The 23,208-nt window shown below is 49.1% G+C and overlaps 1 long non-coding RNA gene across 3 annotated transcripts in view; it reads left to right on the top strand.

Annotated features, from left to right (window-relative positions):
- The window catches only part of LOC122916873, a 31,479-nt gene extending 15,150 nt beyond the window's left edge, over positions 1-16,329 (top strand). For 2 of the 3 annotated variants that reach the window (XR_006386318.1, XR_006386319.1), the window contains exons 3-4: positions 8,125-8,314; positions 15,964-16,329. This is a non-coding gene — a long non-coding RNA (uncharacterized LOC122916873). Of the gene's footprint in view, positions 1-625; positions 747-8,124; positions 8,315-15,963 lie in introns of all 3 variants that reach the window. The other variant, XR_006386317.1, reaches the window with a different exon arrangement.
- Positions 16,330-23,208: the final 6,879 nt, after the last annotated feature.

The raw sequence follows: 23,208 nt of genomic DNA, 5'->3' as shown, positions 1-23,208 counted from the left end.
TAAACATTAAACCAGATCTTGGGCCTCGAGTTTCAGGTAGTGTTCCACTGACAGAGAAGCACTGGGTCTTAAGATGTTGATTTCATTTATTTAACAAGCATAACCGAGGCTCATATCAGGCCCTGGGAACAGAGAAAATGTGAACAAAACCCAGTCACTTAAAACTTTGTGGGATCAGCAATTATCTAAGCCAATTACTCCAAAATATTGTGGTAAAGCATACAAAAGCAGTGTATTTTCAAAGTACTGGGAGCACAAACAAACCCCTTGTTCTGGCGAAGGAACTGGAAAATGCTAGAGAAGTGATGTCTGAGATGAGTCTTGAAAATGCAAGAATTTCCTAGGTGTAGGAGGCAGAATAATGTTCTCCTCATCACCAGATGATGTCTATGTCCTGATCCCTAGCCTCACAGAGAAGAAAAGGGACTTTGTGCATGTGACTAAGATTAAGGACCTCAGGTGGGGAGATTGGTCTGGATTTTGCCCTGTCTTGTCACAGGAGTCCTTAAAAATGGAGAATCTTCCTTTCCTTACTATGGTCCAAGGGAGATGTAGAGACAGAGGTATGGTCAGAGGGATATGGTGGGAGGATCCAAAGTTACTGTTGCTGTCTTTGAAGATGTAGGAAGGGGCCGTGAGCCAAGGGATGCTGATGGCTTCGGAAAGGTGAGGAAAGGGATCAGACCCTAGAGCCCTCATGGAGTCATGCAGCCCTGTGCTGGACTTCTGACCTCCAAAACAGTAAGGTAATAAATGTGTGTGTGTGTGTGTTTTCCACCCTCTAAGCTTGTGGTAATTTGTTGCAACAATAGCAAACTTGCAACATGGGAAAGGTTTACCAAAATGGAAGCCTGAGCAAAGGCCCCGAGGCATAGGAGAGTCTGGAGTTCCTGGTAACTTCCAGTAACTGCAAGTGGGTCCACATGGCTGGAATGCAAATTGTATTCCAGATGGGAGAAGGACTGGAGAGAAGCGGGCGCCGCGTGAGAGCACCCATGGTAATAAAAGGCAGCAACCCCGTAATTACAGTCACGTTGGCTGGGCACCCAGTGTGCGCCCATTCACAGCTCAGCGTTTTACGTGTATTAACTCTAAAACTTGAAACCGTCCTACAAGAGAGTGACTGTTATGATCTCAGAAACCAGGTCCTCTAGACATCTAATAACTCATCAATGCCAATGCGAAAGCTTAGGGGCAAGGTAGCATTCAAACCCACGTCCCCACCGCTGCCCCGAACACCACACCCTGAAGGGCAGGACCGAGGCCCGCTAGAGTGTAGATGGCAGGAGACCATCAGAGCCAGGGCTGGGGGAACGCGGGGGCCAGAAACAGGACTTCACTTCCCTATTATGTGTTCGCACTCTCTTGGCCCACTTACAGTTTATTGTGGAGATTCAGCAACATGGGAGCAGAGCAGAAACTGGAAAAGGCCACAGGGAAAGAAGGGGGTGGAGGAAAAGGAAAGCGGGCCAGAGAGAGGTTTCTCAAGGATGGGCAAATCCCCTGCACCTATGTCCAGTGAAATTTGCTGTCCTTATTTCACAACGCCCGGCACCTCTGTCCTTCCTGCATTTTGACAAGAATCAGGAACTCCTGCTTTTGTCCACTCTTCCTGTCCCTCAGTCAGTTGGCCTGTGCCTCTGGGGAGGGGGGGGCGGGCTGTGCACTTAATTCTTAAAGACCAAAATGTTTGCAGATATATATTGCAACAGGGTTAGATCATTTTGAAAGAAGCAGTATCATTTTGTCTTCCCCTGGACCCCATGAGAGGTCCCATTTGGACGCCCACCACACCACACCACACGCGCAGACGAATTCCCACAGGGCAACGGTCTTCTCCGTGCTCCTCACACCTGTCTGCTCAGTGTTCTCCTCAGCGAGCAAGCGGATACATGAATGAATAAATGAATCCTTCTAGAAGCCCACTTCTGGAGCTGCCGATGAACCCAGAGCTCTATAGGAACACCGAAACCACCTCTCCAAGCCCAGGAGCGCTCTGTCACCTTCGCAAAGAAAAATCGTGCTTCTGGAGTCAGAGAGCCGGGTCAGACTGCTCTCTGTCCTTCAGCAATTTGTGGAAGTTGTTTAGCCTTTCTGAGCTTCAGTCCTCCATCTCCAGCCTGTACCCAGGGATGCTCCCTGGCATTTGCCAGAACCTTTTACTAAATACCATCTCTCCAAGAGCTTGCCAGAGAGCACTGTTTGAATATCTCTGCTACAAGGATGAGTTGGCAAGCTCTCCCTCTTCCAGGCTCCCGTGGGCATCAAGCCTCTGGTATTCTGCCACGTACCCTAGATGCAGAATCTGCTTGAGATGCTCTCCTCCTCCCAGTTCCAGCGTGGGCGTCGCTCTCCGTGCTAAGCGATTCTCCAACACCAGCGGGGAGTCTTGTAATTCAACTCAGTTCTCACACCGTTTACCTGGAAATAGCACCAGACCCCACAGGCGAAGGGCTCGGTCCTACAAGAGTGCTCCTCGCCACTCAAACACCGATCGCAAGTCCAGATTGGTACCTGTCCTTCCTACTGACTGGCTACGGATCAGAGGTCGCAAGAACCCCCTCCCCGCATTCGATTAATTAGCTAGAGCACTGGAAGAACTCAGAGAAAGATGACCACTTTGTTACAGAAGGAAACAGCTCAGGAGCAGCCAGATGAAGAGACGGGTAGGTGTGTGGGAAGGGGCACAAGGCTGCCATGTCCTCTTAGAGCATGACCTTCGCAACACCTTCCTGTGCCCACCAACCAGGAGGTTCTTTGAACCCGCACCGCTGGAGTTTTGCACAGGCATGCTCATTGCAGACGCATACTTGATTAAATCACTGGCCACAGGTGATCGGACCCAGTTTCCAGCCCCTCACTCCGCAGAGGTCCAGGGAGGGTGGGAGTGAAAGTTCCAACTCTCTAATCCCATAGTGGGTTCCTCTGGTGATCAGTTCCCATCCTTAGGGGACAGGGGCGATCTAAAAGTCACTTCATTAACATAATAAAAGGCACCGCTACTGCTTTCAACAATTAGGAAATTGCAAGGGTTTTAGGAGTTCCAAGCCAGGAAAGGGAATGGAGACCAAATATGTATTTATTTTAAACCACAATATTACAGATGCACTCAGAAGTTTGTCCTTTGCAATGTCACAGTCCCTGGACACTACTCACCTCATTCTGAGATTCTCATTTAGACACTACTCACCTCAATGCTCATTTTGGAGAAGGAAAGGCAAAAGCACCCCTTCTTTTCCACTGTCTCACAAATGCCACAGTGGTCCTGAGCGATTCCCAGGCTTGGTGCCCCTTACGTGGACAGCACTTTACAGTTTACAGACGCGTTCACAGTCTTAACTTCCTTTGATCTTCCCCCAGATGCTGTCCAGATAACAGGAAAAACATCATTGTCACATTCCCCATTTCACCAAAGAAAACCCAGTAGGCATTGGACTTCGAGTTGTCTCTTCTCAACAAATCAAGCACAAAATCAGACAAAGATACTCTACCTGCTTCGGGCTCTGTGCTGTGCGTTTCATTTACAGACAGGCCTGTTGGCGGACTTTTACTCCCAAATAATGCAGTTGGGATGGGAACCGTAGCTCAGGGGATGTGTGTCATTATGGTTCTTGAAAAATGAACAGCGCCCAAGTCTAGACTGACGCAACCAGAAGGCAAGTGAAGCAAGACGGTCCATTTTGACTCTCCCCAAATCCGCAGTCATCACCCAAGCTGTTCTAGATCTATTTGTGGACAGAAGTTCCAGAAAACAGAGACACACGGCCGCTATTTGTTTGCACGACAGAAAGAATTTCTCCTGTGGAATAATTCCTGTCCTGGCTGGAATCTGGGACTAAAATCTCCTCCCATTTGGAGCTGCCCAGTGGCTTTTCTGGGATATATGTGTTCGGGGTGGGAGGGCAGATGGGGACTCCTTCCCTAAGCCCCAGTTTTTCATGCCTGAAACCACAGACTTCTTTGCAGGAATTCCTGGGACCCTGGAAAGGACTTCTTTTTCCAGTTCTAACTACTGGAGGATTTGGGCTGCTTCTCTGGGTCATGTCTAAGCCCAAAGGCAGAGAGACAGAGACAGAGAAAATCCATCCCTCTGGGGAGTTCTGAACAGCTGCCTGATTCGTTGTTTGCTGACAGTCAGCAGATCCTTCAGAAGCACCACTCAGGTCTGAGAGACGCTCAGCTTTCCTCTGTCCCGATGCCACAGCCCACCTAGAAAGCCGGGTCTGGGGGATGTAGGGATCAACAACACTCTGGCTGCCCCTGATGTGATCCTCGAGGAGAGATTTGCCACGTGGATGCCAATACGGAAGACAGACCGCCCGAGCGCCTGACCCCACGGTGGCCAATAACAGAGACAGTTAGTGCAGAAGAACCAGGGAGAAAGATCAGCTGTGGGGGCGGGGGGGGGCGTCTGGGGCTCCCTGGGCAGGTGCAGGTCGGCTGCCCACACGTTCCCCGGGTGTCAGTGACGTCACCGTGCCACTTCTCAAACAACAAGAGGGAGGTCAAGACTGAGCACAACAAAACTCACCTCTTATTTTCAGTTCCAAAAGCCTCTGAAGGCTGGAACACTGCAATGCCTCCAGTTTTTACCCCTTGGCGAAAACTATACCAGCAGGCTTAGAAAATCTCTTATTGTCTGTAGAAACTGGGAAAGAATGCCCAGTTGGTGGCTATTTCTAAATGGGGTCCTATACCACGGAGGCAGCCTCCAGAGACCTCGAAGCTGCCACATGCCCATTAGGAACTGACCAGAAGCACATTTCTTAATCGTCTGAAGAAGTAAGAACTGATACAAAGGTTCCAATCAAACCCTCAACAGTTAAGCATCAGTCGGTAAACAGTTAAGCATCAGTCGGTAAAGCCTCCACAATGCAAGGTGCTCCTGTCTCTCTTCTCCGGCTTGAGGTTGCTGTCCCGCCTGTGGGGACCAGGACGGGAGGAAGAAAGTGCGAGTCCTCGCTGACCCTTCCCCCCCAGGCTGCTGTGTGCCTCCAACAAGAGCTGGAGTCCATCAGCTCCACACTGCTCTGCAAAGGCTCGTTATCAGCAGTGCGTGCTTCTGTCCACTTCCACGCCCAGACTGGAATGTCTTCTCTCATCTCCCCAGCCTGGGGGAACCTCCTCTATAACGTCGTGTTCCTCTCCAGCAGAGCGCTGTTCTCATTGCATTATCACTGTTCCCCCATGGAGGGAAGACAGCAACACGTACTGACCCTCTGAGCGACAGCGCCCTGGAAGGGTGGATGCACGAGGTGTTTGACAAAGACAAAGGTGAAGGAAAGAGCAAAAGAAACATGGAAACGCAAAGGGACCCTCCCGTTTCCTAGTCCAGGGGGGTTGAGTGGGTCAGTCTGAGCTTCCCAAGCCCAGGAGCCTTGTTCTCATCAGCCTTGGTCCCTGGAGATCCAGGCACCCTTCACTGGTGAAGGCCCTCGGGCATCAACATCACCGTGGAAAAGGGGCTTGTTCCTGCAAACTCCCTCACACCCACAACACAGAGAAAGATTACTCTCCAGGGGTATCCCTTTCTGTTTTAGTCAATCTGGGGGCTCTGCTGGAAATCCAGCAGGTGAACAGGGCTAGGTAAGGTTGCTGGGATGGATGACAACCTTGGCATTGACTTAAGACAGTGGTGTGCTGGAGTCAGCTCAGAGTGGGGGTAGAGAGAGACGGGGACAGACAGACAGACAGAGATTTGCCAGATTCCCAGGAATTTTGCTAGGCAGTTGATGTCATGGTGATATCTTGACATTGGCTGTGGTAGGCAGTATTGACCCCACAAAAACTGGTCACTGCTCTGAGACCTTTTCTTTCCTTCCAGAGAGCTGGTTGTTCAATATTTGCCAACACGCCCTTGACTTGAGGTTGCATTCAAGGGTGGAACTCACAATTTCACTGGTGCTTTCTAAACTGTACTCTTTTCTCCTCCTCCCAAGGTGCTTTTGAATTCTGCCCCATCTGCTCTTTGTGTGTACTTCTGGAGAAATTCTAGTGTTACGTTCACAGAGGTCAAAGCAATCGATTGTTGATTTGTATAAAGCCTTTGCATTGTTTGAAGTGATTTCACACACAGTTCTTCATTTTGATCTGTCCCACAAACCCTGAGAAAGACAGAGTTCATACTCTTATTTCCAGTCTGCGGATGGGAAACCTATGGTTCTGCGCGGATGCATGGGAACGGTGGGGCAAGGTGAGGGAGAGGACCCGGGGATTTTCCCACCACTTTGGTGGCTCCTGAAGTCGCTAGACAAAGCAGCCACTATTCCTAGGACAGACTGTGGCCAGGGAGAGCCAAACTGCAGTGCGAGCAGAAACAGCTTTTATGTGGTTTGGGGCTGCATTCTGTGATTCTTTATGTAGAAGCAAATTGTCCTTTTAATTATTGTGTGGGATGTACTAAAGTAGAGGCACATTCCTTGAGCCACGGGCAGCAGCCAGAATGGCCCAGGTGTTCTGCCTGAAGATCGGCCAAGTTTCAAACTTGATGCTTATAATTGGGAGTGGTATGGGTTTCTACGCAGAAAGTTTTGTTTTTTTCTACTAAGCCTTTGGAATATTGTAAGTGGGGAGCACAATGGACTCCCCACGCCATTCACGGCAGATGTGATTCTGAGAAAGAGTTGGGGATAAGGTAGTGGGCAACAGGGAGCAGCGACTGAGACATTAAGGGACCCAATCCTGCCCCCCCTGGATCCATCTCAGCTCTGGAAACATTGTCACTGTTGCCAAAGGGTAAGCTCACTGGGTTGAATGGCTGGGGCTTATTTTTTTTAAAACACCCTCCCATATTCTCATGTAAGTTTGATGCACGGAAGTGTGATGGTCTACACAGCATGGGGGTTTCCAGACAAGCAAAGCAAAGAAAAAGCCAGCCCCCTATCATGTATTCCTCTTTGTCCTTCCACCTTGGGGCCCCAGTGGTCCTGGCGCACTTGCTGCTGCGCATGAATGACTCTCCTGGAGGACAGGCGAGCCCCACAAGTCCTGGAGCAGGTGCAGCTGTCTCCTCAGGGTCCCTTCCCTTCCTTTTTTCAACGTCACTCAAATTGTTCATTAGGAAACTTCTGTCCCTTCTTGTCATGCTGTATTGGTGGGACTGAGAACCAGTCTTGGTGGAATTTTTAAGCAACATTTTCTCTCGTCTCCTGGCCAAAAGGAGAGATGGGTCAGGAGACCCCCTGACCCATTTCCATCACTCAGACTCATGCAGAAATTCTGAATGTCATTCCACAGCGGGGGATCGATGGGCACTCGCTTGTCCCGGGGGCTGAGGTGGGAAGTGCCCACCCACAGGTTCTTGAAACCTTGGTCCACTGGGCTGCCATGGATCCTGGCTTATTTGTGGACTGACTCTCCTTCCTGTGAACTCACTTGTACTTTTCCAATAAATTCTTCTTTAGTTTGTTTTTTTTCTCAAGCTGGCCAGTTGGTCTGTTGTTCTAGTCTAATTGGTAGAGTCCCAAATAAATGAAAATCTTATCTGCTGAGGCGGGGGGCTCTGGGCATAGACCCCTGGCATCTCCAGGCACGTCTGAGCAATGGCACCTCCCCACTGAGCTACAACAAAGCAAAGGCAGTGGTATGGGGAGTTGACCAAAACCCTGAAAACAGTGTAAACCTGTGGGTTATAAAGGACCAAGACTTTTTCTGAGATTGAATGAGCACAAACTGGGAACTTGTATCTCTCACCCCAATTTGCTTCTAAGCTCATTCAGCTCTAATACGATGGAACTGGGGCAGACCTACAGATCCTGAAACTAATCTGTGATGTCATCACGCTGCTCTTTTCTCTTATTTATTAACTATAAACTGAGCACCTCCTCTGTGCCGGGAACTGGGTAGGATACACTCTTGCCCTCAGGTGACACGGTTAGAGTTGTGTCTGAGAAAAACAGCGCAGGCTGGGGGCACAGAGACTCTTGGGTGTGTTGTCTTGTCCCCGAACAATCAGGGCTCCAGCAGAAGGGGGAGAAGCTCACGTGACCCAGTTTCCTGACTTAGGTGACTGCAGGTCCCTGAGATAATCATGGGCCACCATTCTCCCCCCCCTGCGGTGGGTGGTTTGAAGGGAATTGGGCTCTGAAGGCTCAGAAGTCAATGCCTCTTTATTTTGTTTTTCAGGAGAGCTGCATTTCTCCTGGAACCCCGGGAAGAATGCCCCCCTGCCCCGAGCACTCAGAGACCACACAGCAGATCTCCCTGACACCTGCTTTTCTCATAGCCCTTGTACTTCTCGAGACCACAAGAAGGGCACACAGCAGGAAACTGCTTAGCAACTGCACGTAGGAAATGAGGATTCCAAAATATTACTGTGAGTTTCTTCCTCCCTACTCTGTTCTCCTGGGCTGTTTTCAGTTCTTCACGACTCAGTCACTGGTCCGTCCCACAACACGCTAACCGGTTCTGCAGGACCCGGGACGTGAACTGTGCCGACACCTGGCGTGCCTTCCTGGGGGGCTGCAGGTGGAGGTCCTAGGGGACTGCCTCACAGAGCCAGCTGGCCCCCAAGGGGGGTTCTGGGAGGTTGTGACTCTCAGGCCCCTGGGGTTCTCTGGGGCTGAGCTGACCTGGCCCGAGTTCCCTTTACTCTTACCCCCTCACCTGGGCACTCTGGCTGCCTCCCCGTGCTTCCATGCTTCCTCTCTTGGCGGGGTGAAACCCTTATCCCTCACCCTTGGTCTCCGACCCTGTGAATATGCGTCACCATCTCCACATCCCTCTTGTTCCGCTGTCCTCTGTGTCTCTCCCTGTGTCTCCCTCAGCTTCTTTTTATTTCGGACTCTCTCTCTCTCTCTCTCTGTGTCTCTGACTTTGTCTCTTTCTGTCTCTAAGTGTCTCCATCTCTCACTATCTCTGTATCTCTTGGTGTTTCATTTCCCTCTCTTTCTCCTTTTCATGTTCTTTCTGGATCCCTCTCTGCCTCTGTCCTCTTTCTCTCTCTACCCACCCCCTTCCCACTGCTGATCCCCCTCTCCCTCTCTGGAGCTCAGCGACCTGGTCCCCGCTCCCCAAGCATGAAGGGGGCTCAGTTTCCAGGATAGCTAATAATGCACATTGAGGGTTCATTTCTCTCCCTCCCCGTCAACTCTCCTTCCATGTCAGAATCCCCGAGTCTGGCCAAAAGTGCTTCCTAGGAAAGCGCCCACGTGCCGTAGCAGAAGCCACCCAGCCACGCTGTACCCTGGGGGGCCCCAGAGAAGGGGGGCTCGTGGACTGCGGCATGCAACGTGCCGGGATTTCTCTGGCGGGGCTCCAGCCAGTCAGGGCCAATTAATATGAAATCAATAGGCCAAACCGACGTTTCCAGAAGTTAGCTCAAAAAAAAAATCCCCGAAGATGAACCAGCCTGTGGCCTTTGCTATGAAATTGTTACCACACCACTTTCTTTTCTTTTGAAAGTCCAGATGGGCAGATAAATCCGAAGTGGATCACCCACATCTGTCATTCCCCACCCCCCCCAACACACAAATTACACCCCCGCCCACCACTTCCCTCTTTCCTCTCCAACATTCAACGACACTCGGAGTCTGGGCTGGATTGATATTTTAGGCCGCACTGTATGTTTTGAATTCCCCATTGTATTAAGAGGAACCGCATCATGACCCCTCCGAGGCGAAGAGCTGGCACATTCTGGAAAGCTGCCTTTTCCCGAGGAGAGGGCTGCAGGGGTGCAGGGGACCGCTTCCTCCCGGGTTCAGAATGGGCCAACAGGAAAACCCAGCCCCATCGGCTCCTTGCTGTACTGTTCAGCACCAGCATACTCAGACCCAGAAAGCTTAGGTGGCTCGTCTCCGTTTACAAAGCCCTTCTTTTCTACATTTGCTAGGCAATGTAGTGCCCTGCCCAACCAACATGAGCCCTTCCCGGAGAGGGGAGTATGGAGGCGGGAAGGGGAGACGCCAGAGGGGTTCCTTGGATGAGTAGCTCTAATGTAGAATGTTCTGGGCTGCTGCAATTGGGCGGGGGGACGCTGGGGAGGGTAGGGGTTGAGCCAAGCTTGAAAAGTTCAGACTGGCATCCCAGAATGCCTGTCCAACTGGGTCCTTGGGACAAGGAGGGCTTGTAGCAGGTATCAGAAAAGCTTGGGAAGCCCCAAATCGAGCCAGTGTTGGGAGCACAGTGTTCGGAAATGCTCTGGAGACTGATGTCCACACTGGCTTTTGAGTGTTTCACGGGTGGGAGACACAGGGGTGTGAAAGGGTTTGGGACAGGTAGAATCTTGAGCAAAGTCAGGAGACTTCTCAAGCCTCAGCCCTTGGATTCCAGAACATGTGTTCCTCAGGTAAAACAGTGTTTTCCTGTTTTCTTATGAACAAAGCAGCCAAGTGAATGTCCATTATTTCAGGTCAGGGTCACCTACTAAGAGCTGAATTTCCCATTTGAATTATTAAGAAAACTATAGGAAAATGTTCTATTTTGTGTGAGCTGGGACTCTTGGCATAAAAAACAAAAATCATAGAGTCAGTCCCCATGCTGGAAGATATTTAGCAACTGACTGGTCCATCCTCCTGGTTCAAGAGACGAGGACACAGAAACCAGGAGATGAAATGACCCCCCATTCTTCATCCCTAACATTTCAAGTTTGGCAGTGTGGTTGTGACTCTTCTTTGCGCTCCAAGGACCCAGGGAATGAAAAGGGTGTTCCCTGCCTAGACTGGCGCTCTTGGGGTTTGAGGCGACAGTGATGGTTGCTTGAAAGGCTGAGAGAGCCAAGACCTACAAAAAATGTTAGGTTTGTAGGGCTGTGTCAGCAGCAGCCCTGGTGTGTTCTGAGCTTCTGACGCTGGCGCCCTTCCTGGGTTTCCCTGACCCCCGCTTTGCTCCTGATAAGATCATGGCTCGGATAGCATCCCCACTCCCTGTTCTCTTGCCGTCTTCCACAAGGGACCCTGAGAAGCCCTGGGTGTGTCAGGAGCTTGCTTGACTCTGCAGACTGAACAGATCTGTCCCCTTCCTTGCCTGGCCTGATTCTAGAGCCCGCTGCTTCGTCCCTGTCTTACTGTTAATTTGAACTGGACAGTCTGTGCGGTTGTCCCTGATACATATTCAAGGCATATTGGCATCAGGCATCGTCTGCTGAGCGGTCTAACCTCAGTATCTCCCCACCCCCTCCTGTCACCCACCAATTCATGCACACATGTGCGCGCACGCACACACACACACACACACACCTAGGTGCACCTTTTACAAATAAGCAAACAGAGTCTCACAAAGAGAGGAGAATTGCCCAAGAGCACACAGTCTGTTGTGTCAGCGTTTTGGCTCAAGGTAAAGACTTCGCTATACCAAGCTACCTGTCCAGTTTCCATCGAACTTTCCTGAAGACAACCTCACTGGGTTATCATTTCCAACCTACAATTTATGGAATCGCAATTATATGCCAGTCTGAATGTTAAGTGACATCCGCAGAAGAACAGCAACGTCAAGCCTGGGTCATTTCCCGTAACTGCCAAGTAACAGGAATCCCAAAAAATATTTTTGAGAAATGTGAAATGCTCAAAAGCCAATCTTCACAAAGGAGTCCCTAGTACCAGGTCCTGTGATACGCGCTTCTCGCGCAACTCACTCCCTCCTCCTGATAGCCCTGTGAGGTACGTACAGAGGGTTCCTGACTAACGACGGTTCGACTTATGGTTTTTGGACGAAACAATGGTGCAAAAATGGATGCACGTTCAGTAGAAGCCATACTGTGAATTTTTCATTTCCCCCAGGCTAATGATATGTGGTGTGCTCCGTCTGCTGGGAGCCTGGGCGGCGGCAGCCACGGCTCCCAGCAAAAGCCCGGTAAACTCACAACCATTCTGCACCACACGGCCATTCCATTTATCGCTTTCAAGACAGTATTCCACGCATTACATGAGACAGTCCACACCTGATTACAGAACGGGCTGGGTGCGGGATGACTACCCACCTGTAGCTACCGCGCTTTCAGCACATGTAAAGTGGGCTAGGATGAGCTCTGATGTTTCGGACATTAGATGTATTCAGTGCAGTTTGACTTACACTCTTTTCAACTCACAATGGGTCTATCGGGACGTAACCCCATCGTAAGCCAGGAAAGATCCATACTAGCATTTTTCAGCTTTATGGATGAGGAAACTAAGGAACGCGGAGACGAGGTTCCTTGCCCGAGACCACGCTGCTGGTAAATAGTAGGGCTGGAATTCAACCCAGGAGGTCTGGCTCCAGAGCCACACTTGTAAGTGCTAGGCTGGGCTGTCAAAAATGTTGTGGCAGCTGAAGAAATTGTGCAAATCAAATACACACAATTTGATTTGTTGAGAATGGCCACTAACCTCCGCATGGTTCTCTGCGTGTGGCTTTCATCTGCTCTGTCTGTGAACAGTTCGGACCCCCCGCAGGATGTGGGAGACTCAGAGATGGAAAGTGACTTCGGTGGTCAGTGGCAGAAGCAAAATTTGAGCCCCGTCCACATTAAGCACTGTTTTTTCATCCCCGTTTCTTACAAGAGGAAATCAAGGACGGGAGAGGCTGAGGTGGAGCCCTCGCTCTGCAGAAAGCCTGGCACGCCTCTTTATTTGCATGCGGCTGAAGTGTGAAGTCCTAAGTCAAAGCCAGTCTCTGGGCTGAATGACGCCAGGTTATTGGACCCCTCAGGCTCTTGTAGGGGTCTCCACTGCCCTCCTGCTGGGGAGAGGAGGTTTGCAGACACCCAGGCAAATGCTATAGGAGAAGAGAGTTCGGGAAAGGAGCGAGGTACAGCATGAGGAGGACTGAGGACCTCTGAGAATTCAGGGTTCAGGCTTCCATGCACGCTTGATTTGCACACCTTGGAGAAGTGTCCAAAGAAAAAAAGCTCAGTCCTGCAGGACACAGTGTTTGCTATTGGTCAACACAGCTCTACGCCCAGATCATCTACTTCGGAGACTTGCTCAATTCATTTATAACAAAGGGTTGAAATGCTACGGGTCACGCTAGATGGTTCAGTGATTAAGTACGACGATACAGTATTTTCTCACTGGCGGCACACAGTGGACCATCCACACGTATTTTCCCCATCTTCTCTGTTAAACACTTTCCTCCTTGATAGTGATCTAGAAAGGGCCCTGAGGGGATTTTATTTCCTTGCAAGATTGAAATGGAAGGAAAAGGAATTCTTTGTAGTTTGCAGGGCTCAGGGGGTTTCATCTGCCATGTACGGCTGACAGCAATGGTGACTGAGAGACCGTGCCAGTTCTGTGGGGCCGCTGTGCAAAACCATCACAACCTAGGTGTCCTAAAACAATGGACGTATATTCTTGCACAGCTCAGGAGGCCGGGAATCCGAAATCAGGATGTTGTCAGGGTCTGGTTCTTTCTGGAGGCACAGAGAGAGGGAAGGCACTGTGTGCCCGTCCTCCTTTCTGGGGCCTGCAGGCAGAGCTCGGTGCTCTTGGCCTGCCCACTCACCCCTCCCGTCTCTGCCTCCACCTTAACAGCGGGTCTTTTCCTTTTTTCTGTCTCTGATAAGGACACCTGTCATTGGATTTAAGGCCCACCTTAATCCAGCATAATCTCATTTTGAGATCCTTATCTTAATTGCACCTGTAACGAACGTTATACCAAAGGGGGGAGAACAAGGTACATTCTGAGATTCAGGGTAGAATGAACTTTCAGGAGGTGATCACTCCCCCTCCCCCCCTCCTCCCCTCCCCCCTCCCCCGCCCACGGACCAATTCAACAGAAGAGGCTATCAATACACAGACAGGACCAGCTATGGACCCTAGCCTTGCTACTCACTCCCCATTTCCTGGGTAACTCTGGCCACATTGCTTCTCACATCACCTATAATGGGACCAGGTGTGGCAGGAGAGCTTGGTAAAGTGTTGCCTGAGTCCGAGTGGGGTTTATGACCAGATGGAACAGGAACCCAAGGGAAAAAGGAACCCCTGACAAAGTGGGGTTTGCCTGGCACCCCATCAGGAGCCACTGCAATTATTTTCCCCGTGTCCTACACAGTTAAACGGCCCTTCACTAAGTGGGCCATCTTGACCTCCTCTTGCGTCAGCAGCTTTAAGTTTCTGGAACTGGCATCCCTGAGGCTCCTGCCAGGAGAAAGAGATGCACGAGCCGGCCCGCTTGTCCGTGCTCCCTCAGACGGGCAGGCGGCTATCCCATAACTGCATTGACAAACAGCCCCGTGACCTGAAACCCATTCTCTGTTACTGTCGGCGGCTCTCCGTGTAGACTCAAACTGCTGAAATGCATGTGCTCCAGATGCTTATCTCCTAATTACAAGTCTCTGATGTGCCACTTACAGTAATGGACTTGTCCATGCTAATATTTTCTCTGCCCCCGGAGGATCTTTCAGAGCAGATTTGAGGGAGGGAGAGACAGAGTGTCTCTAGCGCATTTTAATTAGGCAACTGCACCCCAGCTATGGCCAACAGCAGGTGCCAGACATATTGCAAAGCAGTTCAGATCAACAACCATCCACTGACGTCTGAAATGAACAAGACAGTCTTCACTCTCGGGGGCATGCAGCCTCCAGGGAGGGGGTACGATGGGCACGGGCCACTAATTAGCATGTAAGGTGGTTAGGGCTCCAGACCAGTCCTGGGGAGCAGGCTGTGGGCTGACTCCCCACAGGAGTGGGTGGGTGAGGATGGGACATTTCGCCAGGCTTTTCAAATGGGGCAAGAAGGAAATGATCGGGGAGGTGTGGAATGGGGCTGCATTCCCAGCAGAGGATGCTGCTTGGACTAAGACATGGAGGTGTAAAAGGCTCAGATATTTGACCTATGGCTGATGCTTGAGCTCTGTGGAGAGAGCTGAAAGGGACGAGAACCGAGAGGTAGGCTGGGGACAGATCACACGGTGCCTTCAAAGTCAGACCAAAGAGTTATTGCTGTAAACACCGAAGGAGGCGTGGCCAGATTTAGTTGAGAAGAAATATGGTCAGGACAGTCTGTGAGTAAGTCACTCACTGTGGCCCGGGAGACTGAGGAAGAGAGGCCAAGGGAAGGACAGAGGGAGTGAAGCTGCTATAATACTCTAAATTCAAGATGATGGCAGCCTGAATAGAGCAGTGCCTGGGGAATGGGCAGATAGAACCAAGAAGAGGGAACTGTCCATGGGAGGGTGAGCAGGTCAAAGTGAAGGATAAGCCTGATCTTTCTGGCTCAGATGACTTAGATGTGGTCCCTCAATTGAGATGAGCGCTCCAGGAGCAGGTGCAAGTCTGGGGAAGCAGTAGAAAGGGTGCAGTGGAGATGAGGAGGGTCAAGTTTGGAGCCACAGGGTCATAAGTGTATAAGTTTATACAGGCTGGGTGGGCAGTTTCAGGTGCCTATGGAGAAACTCAGTTTGCATGTTCCAGAAAGCCAGGTTTGATCTTCCATTGCAAGGACTTCCGTAGGTGTTCCAGCCCCCAGCTCCAGCCTTGCCTCCCAGCCGTCTCCACGGCTTCCTAACTGTCCAGGGGGAGTTGCTCCCCAGTCTTCACTCCTCTGCCATCAACCACAGGTCATTTGTCTAAACCCTTGAGAGCCCATGTCCCCCTCTGTTCCTTCAGCTTTCTCTCCTCACACTGTTTCTCTCTCTCTCTCTCTCTCTCATGCTACTGCCTTGTCCAAGGATGCCCTGAGCCCCCCAATCTGTTGGGCCCAGGGTTGGGGTCTGGGGGATGGTGGGGAGGCAAGGGGCAGGAAGCGGGTGGCATCTCCATGGTCCCCCCTTTCACTACCTCTCCCAACCTTGTTCACCCGTCCTTCTATCTTACTCCTTTTACACCTCTCTGAGGAAGACCCTGTGGTTGGTTGAGGCTACAGGTGAGACTTGTGGAGAGACAGGGAGGACGCTAGATGAGCCTGAGTGATGGAAGGCGCTGGCCTCACTGTAAGAGGCAAGGCCACAGGGAACCAACTGTCAAGAGACTCAGCGCACAGCACATCTTCCCTCTCTGCAGTCGCTCAGTTTCCTTTCTCTTTCTCCCCTCTCCTTCATTCTTTCTTTCCTTAGGTGGGAAGAAAGCACTTCCCCTGCTCCAGAATGGGGCCAGTCCCTGGAGGTCGGTATGGCATGGAGGGTCTCCATCAGGAGCACTTGATCTAGCAGCAGAAAAGAAAGCAGATGCCCACCGCTGCCCATCCTGAGGTCCCTGACAGAGAAAAGCCCAGAGGAAGGAAAAAGCAGTTTCAGAAGAAAGCAACTTCCCTGTGGAAATGACCCTGGAGCTGGAACCTAGATGATGAGCCTTCCCAGGGAGAAGGCAAGAAGGAGAGAAGAGTGTTCTGTGCCCTTTCTGCATCCCCTCCATGCCTTCCTCAACTTCCTCAAACTCCTCTCCCATAGTTTCTTCCCCATAAACTACCAGGTGTGCTAAAACCTGTACAGGCATTATTTTTATCTAATGCTGCCTGTGATGGTGAAGATGACCCCACTCTCTTATTCCCACTCTAGGGAAGAGGACAACGTGGCTCAGGGCTAGGGGGTGGCCTGGCCTGGAACTGGATGATGAACATCATTCTCCCCCGACCATGTATATCCCCTCTTTTTAGACACTTGGGAAAGGAACGTGTGTTCCATCTCCCTTGTCCAAGGATGCGTCAGTAAATGCCTTCTTGCCTTTAAATGAGGAAATACTATAAATGGGATAAGAAATGCGCTAAAGAGAGAGTCAGGAGACCTGGTCCCGTTAGCTTTCCATAGGCGGCATGAAGAAATGTCTTTCTCGGCACCACCTGCCTGCAGCGCTTGGGGTTCCCTGAGCAGAACAGAAGGGACCCCGGCCATACAGGCCAGGGGTCTGGTGTGGCTCCCAGAGTTGCCCAGGGCCCGCACACGACATAACGCTCTGCTGGCACCGTCTTTAAATTCTTAATAATTTTAACAAGCGGCTCACATTTTTCTTTAGCACCAGGCCCTGCAAATTACAGAGACAGTCGTTCTTGGGAAGCCCGCTTTCCTGCCCATTCCCTGTCACTCTCTGGCCGCCGCCCTTCGGGTGATTCCCCACCAGCTCCCCTGCGGGCCCGCACTGCTCCTTTGATCTGAGACACAGGCTGGTTCCTGGGTCCACGCACAACAGCAGAATGATGGTGTCCAGCACCAGACGTGATTATCCAAATCATTTCCTCCTGTGACCAGGACCTGGTTTAATACTTCCCAGGTACCAGGTGTTCCCCAAATATCTGCATGTGAAAGGGTTTGGGTGGCTCCATTCCTTTCTCTTTCGATAAAACAATTAGGTCATTTAGAATATGGAAAGCTTTGAAATCATGAAAGTACTTTATTTGAAGTTTGGGGGGGGGAGAAAAGGACTTTGATGGTGAAAGGAAAGACAGCTATTTCCATTTTAAACAAGGGAACAGCAGGAGAGATTTCTGGAAGAAGGTAATAGCTCAGACTCTATTGTCCAGGATACTAGTTAGGGATCCTATAGAACCATTCTTTTAGTAACTTGGGAGTAGGCCTAATAGGTAGAAAGCACGGGAAGATATCTTTGGACTCAAGAGTGATGAAGACCTTCTTTAGCATTCAGGAATTTCTGGATTGGGATTTGACCAACACCTAAGGGAGTGAAGGGCTTATCTTTGGAGGCGTCAAGCACATTGCATGTTCATGGCCGTTTTACAGAGGGGTGGAGGAGCTCTAAGCTCCCAAACAGGAATACTAATTGCTTCAAATTCTGCCCAGATTCCCTGAAGCTGGGAACCTTCTCTGGAATGAATGAATGAATGAATGAACAGAGGGAATGGGAGCCAATGCAGAGACAGGCAATGTGGATCCTTTGAAGATAAACAAAGTCAGAAAGATACATTCCAGGCAGTGGTTCTCCCAGAACATGGTGTCCCACAACCTCAGCCAATCCTCCTAATCCAGCTGCCGCAGAGCCAACCTGACTCCGGGGTATCTCGCTCCCCCTTGGGTGGGGCAAACAACAGCAGCACCACACCAGGCTGAGGGCCCAGGGAGAAGATGCTCCTGAAGCCTTAATACGATATCATTGTGTTCTTAGTATTTCCTCATGCACCAGCCACATCCTGGAAACAAGCCGTGTACGGGCGCATGAAGCTGCAGCTAGAACATGCCTGTGTTTATTCTGTTGAAAACATGGAGGAAACCCGTCTGTGAGTCAGTGGCCCTGGGTGCTCATCCTGGCCCTCCACCTTTGAAAACTTGGGTGGCTTTGGCCATATTCCTTCCCTCCTTGGGGCCCTCCTACCCTCCACAATGGCTTATAAGGATTGAGTTATTAACATTTGCGAAAGTGTCTGCAGCATTGTAAACACCACATACGTAATGAAACCAAAAGAATCATTCATCTTTACAGCAACCTGTCAAAATGGGCTTAGTCCCTTCACCACTTTACCTGAGGAATTTGTGGCTCAGGTAGCAAGTGATGGACCAAGGTCATATACCTGGACCCACTTTTCCACTGACATCGGGGCTAGAACAGTCTATAAGATGACTTCCGATTCTGATATTCAGTGATCTCTCTGTATAAACTGACAAATTTGCCTGGATTTCATTTCTCTTTTGGTTCTGATGGATACCAGCTAGATGCAGAAAAAGTTCCCCTTTAAGCTCATCTCAAACCCCATTGATGTAGAAGGACATTTTCAGCATCAACATTTTGCTCATTGTTAAATTTGCCCTGGAGAGGTGGGCTCTGATAGGCCCTTGGCTCTGAAGCACTGAACTGCTGGGTCCACTTCCCATCAGTGATATGGAGCCCGGTTCTTCCAGCCCAGCAGCAAATCTGAGTATCTTCCAGGGTTGCCAAAAAAAGGTCAAGTCTCGTTTCTCCCCTTGTAGTGTCTATGTAGGTCAGTGGCACTGACACACCACAGCCTACCAAGATACTAGACTGTCCCTGCCATCCTCTTCCCTCAGCTCTCGGGGTAATGGGTCACCAATCCAGTCTGAAAGGGAAGTCCCAACATGCTGCTTGAAATCCCTAGACGAATATCCATTATACACAAGATATGGCCCAAATGCATCATTCCAGGCCCTTTGAGTGTGAGCATCCCCCCACCCCCCACGTTCCCTACTCTCCCATTCTCCTCCCTCAGTTTTCTCCTGTTAGCCTCCAGCAGCCCATCCGCCTGCCATGAGGACCTGCTGCTATAACCTGAGCATACCCAGTCTCAGCCAGCCTTCCTGTTCTACAGCACACACTCCCGGGAGAAATGCCCGCCCTTTCCTCCTCTGCTGTTGCTATGGCAGAAGCACTCCTCCTTCTCTCCAACATTGAATCCCATCCCCTGCTGTCTTTCTTAGATACCTCTTCTTATCTTTGGTTTCTTCCTTTTTCACTTCTTCCTTTCTGTATGTCTAAAAATGCTTATTCTCTGTCCTTTAACGAAACCTCCCAATACCCATGCTCCCCTGTAGCTACCACTCTTCTCAGCCAATACTTTCTGCCTCTAATTCTCTACCTCCTAGCTATGCCTCCATCCATTATAATCTGCTTCTGGCCCTTCCATTCTACTGAAGTGACTCCTCCCCATAGTTTCCCTGAACCATCTTTCCCCTAAACCTAAAAACATAATTGCTACCACAATGTGACCTCTCAAAGGCATTTTTCACTACTGATTACTCTCTGTGTCTTAGAAGACTCTCTTCCTTAATCATGGTTTGTTGGTTTTCCTTCTGTCTTCCTGACTACTTAGTTTCCATTGCAGGCTTCTCTGTCTTCCCTTTAAATTCCTTTCCCCTATCTGTTAACTTTACGAGTCAGGTAGGGCTAGGTTACACTGCACCAAAAAGCAACCAACCTTTAAAATCCAGTGACATGCATTCATTTTTTGTCTGGGTTACATGCAGTGTATGAGAGGCAGCAGGGCAGATCCAAGAGCCACGGAGAGTCAAGAACCATTCCTTGGCAGGAGTAAGACTGAGTACTAATACAAGAAATTCAAACACTTAACTGGCTAGATTTCTCTGGTGACTTTTTTGAACAGAATGTGTATAGCAGTTACCCTATGCCTATCCCACCATTGCGTGGGGTGGGGGCAGATAATTTGTCTCCTTAGTTCAAAGGGGTTCAGATCAAGGGGACCTATACTCAAGGAGCTATCTTTTAAGGAAATAAACCCCAAATTTTTATCTGCACCTAAACCAGATTTGGATGATTAGATTCGGACTTCAATCTGATGTTGTCATAGAAGGAGATTTGGGGGAGCCTTAGGGAGGGGTGAATATGTTTTTCATGTGTGAAAAATGTGAACTATTGGGAGCTGTGGCCAGACTGCCATTCCTAGCCTCCAAGATAGCCTTCAAGGATCCCAGCCTTGGTATTTACATTCTTGTATAGTCTAACCTTCCCCTGCATTGGATAGGACTAACGCATGACCAATAGGATAGTTCAGAAATGATGGAATGTGACTTTTGAGGCTAGGTTATAAAATATATAGTATCTTGTACCCTATTCTCTCTTGGATCACTCACTCTAGAGGAAAGCCAGACGCCATATCATAACCACATCAACAGCCCATGGAGAGGTCCACATGGCAGGAAACTGAGACCTCCTGCCAAGAGCTCTGTGAAGGAGCCATGTTGGAAGACAAACATCCGGCCCCAGTCAAACCTTCAGATGACAGTAGTCCTTGTCAACTTTCTGTGAAAGCCTCATTAGAAACCCTGAGCCAGAACCTTCAGATACATTGTTCCTGAATTCCTGACCCACAAGAACTATGTGAGATGTGCATGTTCATTATTAAGGCTTCATTCTCTCTACTTTTGCCCTGTCCATGTCAACTCTTGTCTAAACTAGAGTAGCTGCTTTTCAAATGTGCCTCTTTGCTTTCAACTATCTTTCTTTCCCCAAATTCACTTTCCTTACAGGGACCTGAGTAAAATCTCAAACATGAATCTTGTGAAAATCCTTTAAGGATTTCCCATTGCTCTCAGGAAAAAGCCCAAACTCCTTAGTATGTCCAAAGACTTGACATAGTCTGACCCTTTCAGACTTACCTCTCAATACTCTTACCTTTCAATTCAAAATTCAGACAACCAGATTCCTTCCTTCCTCCCTCCCTCCCTCTCTCCTTCCTTCCTTTTTTCTTAAAAAAAAAAAATAAGCCTTCCTTTATTTGACCTTTTGTTGTACCTCTCACACAGACTCCTCTCTGCCTGGATTACTCATCCTTTTTTCCCCCAAAAAACCTTTATTCATCTCCCATCAGCCCCTACATTTCTGATAATCTGTCCTAACTTTATTGTCCAAATGTGTTCCAAGACAAGTGATACCATATCCTTATCACAGTATTAATCATTAATCATTAATGTAATATTAATTCATTATTAATAGCAATAATAACTACTTATAACAGCTGTCTTGACCTACCTCTGAGTCATTTGCAGACACTTCTCTTATTCCAGAGCTCCTTTTGCCTCTATTTGAAAATATTCTTTGGTCACAGAACATGTTTGACCCATGACCAGGGCTGCTGGAAGCTCTGCAAGGCTGACGTCAGTCAATGGGGCATAAGAGTTGGTAGATCAATCCTTAGAGCTCTGTTAGGAAAATCCTGAGGTGTGCCCTATAGTGTGTCTCAGTCTCTGGTGTGAACGAGCACCAGTATCATACAGAGAGGAACCTGCTCATTTATGAACTTTATTAGCTTCCATTTTCACTCCACTACTGTCTCATAGCTTCTTGCATCCTTTCCCAAATCAACTACTTGCACTTGTAATCTTGTCTCAGGGCCTGGTTTTGGAGGAACCCAGACTAAGTCACAACCATTTAGTCACCACTTACCATGAGCTGGACGCTGGGTCAAGCTCTTAGGTGGATTATACATTTTAATTCTTTTCGCAATCTAATGAGTTAGGTGCTAATCCATAAAATTGGGGTAATTCTACTTACTCAAAGGATTGTTCTGAGGATTAAATGGGATGATGCATGTAAAGAGCTTGGTACTGAAAGAGAAGATGAATTTGAAGGGTTTAGCACAGTCCTTTGCCTAGGAAGCAATCGGTCATTTGCCTGAGATTGTGTGCCTGGTACACAGTAGATCTGTACCAAATTCAGTCAGATTCCAGAGTCCTCAATTTTTATTCTAGACTGCCTTGTTAGTTGTAATCTCTCTCTCTTTCAAATAGTTTATTTATTTATTTACTTATTTATGAGAGAGAGAGAGAGCACTAAAGAGAGAGAACAAGCACAAGAGCCAGGGCAGAGAGAGAGGGAGAAGTAGACTCCTCACTGAGCAGAGAGCCCAATTTGGGACTCAATCCCAGGACTCTGGGATCATGACCTGAGTCGAAGGCAGATGCTTACCTGACAGAGCCACACAGGCACCCCTAGTTGTAATCTCTTATTGAACTACCTTCCACAGAAGATTGCAAGCACAATGGGAACAGGAACAAGTTTTAGCCATGGAACCTGGCACTCAGTAGATTGGAAGTCATTTGTGAACTGATTCTTCCCTTCCTCCCAACTAAGTCTGTTTTGTACACAGTTTACGGTACTCATTACTTGAAATAGTTCTTTGAGCCATCAGAGTAATCCTACAAATCATATATGAAAAAAAGTGGGTCTTTCTTGAAAAGTTTATTTATTTATTTATTTGACACACACTCACAGAGAGAGAGAGAGAAAGAGAGAATAGCAGGCAGAGGGAGAGGGAGAAGCAGGATCCCCACTGAGCAGGGAGCCCAAGGCAGCACTCGATCCCAGGAACCTGTGATCACGACCCAATCTGAAGGCAGCCACTTAATCGATTGAGTTACTCAGGCATCCCGAAAAGTCTAATTTTTATGTTTATCTTTTCCTCTTCAAGAAAATCGTTCATTTCCATCATGGGAAGGTGGTATATTTACTGTGAGATCATGCTAGTTTTAAAGTCAAAAAGACCAAGTTTGAATCCATTATTTTCAACTATGTGACCTTGGGCACCGGGGGGCTGGGGTGGGGTCAGGGATGTAGCTTCTGGAATTTGTAGTTTCCTCCTATACTTGTTACCTACTGTTGCATAACACATTATTTCAAAACTTAGTAGCTAAAGACAACCAATATGTGTTATCTCACCGAGTTTCTGAGGGTCAGGACTCTAGGAGTGACTCTGCTAAGTGGTTCTAGTTCAAGGTCTCTTACCAGGTTATAATCAGGTCATCTCCTGGGGTTGTAGTCATCTAAAGGCTTGACTGGGGCTGGGAGATTCACTTCCAAGTTCACTTATAGGGTTGTTGGAAGGCGTGTCACTTCCTCTATGTGAGCCTCTCATAGCACGGCAGCTAGCTCCTCCCAAAGCACAA

The sequence above is a fragment of the Neovison vison genome, chromosome 9 (assembly GCF_020171115.1).
Source record: "Neovison vison isolate M4711 chromosome 9, ASM_NN_V1, whole genome shotgun sequence".
In the NCBI taxonomy this organism is placed as follows: Eukaryota; Metazoa; Chordata; class Mammalia; order Carnivora; family Mustelidae; genus Neogale; species Neogale vison.
The sequence above is the reverse complement of the archived record's forward strand: the minus strand, read 5'-3'. Positions and strand labels throughout refer to the sequence as shown.